Source organism: Triticum dicoccoides, chromosome 4A, assembly GCF_002162155.2.
Source record: "Triticum dicoccoides isolate Atlit2015 ecotype Zavitan chromosome 4A, WEW_v2.0, whole genome shotgun sequence".
NCBI classification, from domain to species: domain Eukaryota; kingdom Viridiplantae; phylum Streptophyta; class Magnoliopsida; order Poales; family Poaceae; genus Triticum; species Triticum dicoccoides.
In genome coordinates, this window is record NC_041386.1 from 641,343,328 (window position 1) to 641,344,935 (window position 1,608).

At 40.6% G+C, this 1,608-nt stretch overlaps 1 protein-coding gene across 2 annotated transcripts in view; it reads right to left on the reverse strand.

Moving 5' to 3' along the window:
* Positions 1 to 605: 605 nt before the first annotated feature.
* LOC119287613 overlaps positions 606 to 1,608 on the reverse strand; it is a 6,236-nt gene continuing 5,233 nt past the window's right edge. For both annotated transcript variants that reach the window (XM_037567193.1, XM_037567192.1), the window contains exon 10: positions 606 to 985. The gene's annotated coding sequence lies outside the window, so the exon portion shown is untranslated. The remainder of the gene's footprint in view (positions 986 to 1,608) is intronic.

Consider the following 1,608-nt stretch of genomic DNA (forward strand, 5'->3'; position numbering starts at 1 on the left):
TTGAAGCCCTTTGGTTTGTAGGAATGGATTCCTATTCTTATGTAAGATAGAAATCAATTCCTCACATTTTGGAGGGAAAAAACATTAGCTTAGACTCAATATAAAAATCCTTATCATATATATCAAATGCCATCTCTTTCTCTATAGAAATTGAGATGCATGTCATCTCACTTCCTATGATTTTTCTGTTCCTATAACATTCATATCCCATGAACCAAAGGAGGCCCAAATGGGAATGACATTGCAATCCTATGTTTTCCAAATCCTGCAAATCAAACATGCCCTGATACTCCATGTTGCGGCTCTAGTGTGATCTGCTACTGCTTGAGAAATGCATAGGGAAATGGACTCGCTGCATATTGGCATAGCAGGGAACAGCCTTAACAGGAGGAGCATTTCTCGTGTCCTCTGGGCTTCGCTTCCAGGAATCGATCCAAGCAACTATACTCCACTCATCTAGTCACTGGCCTATCCTAGTTTATCAACCTGACCATCCCGTCAAACAACACAAAAATTCAACCCGATAGACCTGTACGTGTGCTACGTACTACTGCAGTAGCTGTACACTAGATCGCTGTAGGTGTAATGATCCATGCATCATCATGTGTTTCATGGGAGCAACGTCTATAATAACCATACTCCATAGGATAGCAGCATGTGCCAGTTTTCTTCCTAATTTGGCAACCCTCATAATACTAGTATCATCTCCAGCACGTCACTAGCTAGCATCACAGGTTTTCTTTCCAAGTCCTAACACTTCCCCACCTTAGCAGCAATACGACACTGCAAATCAAGCATACAGAGTAACAATAACATATTACACTGACATGACAATCTATACAAACTACCAATGCTGGTTCATTCGAGCTTCCTTCAGCAAGGAGCTCGAATGGATTAAACCAGTCCAATGCCTCTGTGCCATAATGCAAGCATTATGGCATATGATGGAGAGTCCTCAGCCGTCCCTCGAATTGACTGCCTGCCCCTGCACAGGATTAATTTGACGATTAAACAGAATCTGGCATGATTCGCATGACGATAGGACAACTAAACTGCACGTTCAGAGATCACAGCAATGGCCACGTGTCCAAAGTTTAAACGCATTCAGAACCCTAGTTTCACACAAGCTTATTCATGCAGGCATGCATTTGCATGGTTCTCCAGCTTTTCGTTGTCAATTTAACATTGGAGACTATGTACTTCAATACTACATTGTCATTCATACATAGTGAAGCATAGCACCGAAACTGCATAACTGTTGTTCAAGGGATCTCCAAGAAAGCTCTCTCTGTTCCAGATTGCGGCGACAAAACCCTACTATTATACACCACCATTTCACAAGTTCATGCCGTCAAGATACTTGAATTTCACAATGTTGGAAAATTAAAGCAAGGACAATAGTTTTTAATATCTCAATACATTTTACAACCAATTGAATATATGGTATATCCAGCACAAACCCCTCAGTAGCTGATATATCATGCTATTCTTCTTTAAGTTATTAGGGAATCAAATCAAACTGAAAAATGAGAATTATCAAACAAGCTCACTGCTACACATAGCTATTTTTTTTTCATAATACGCGGCGGTTCACTGATGTAATCCCGC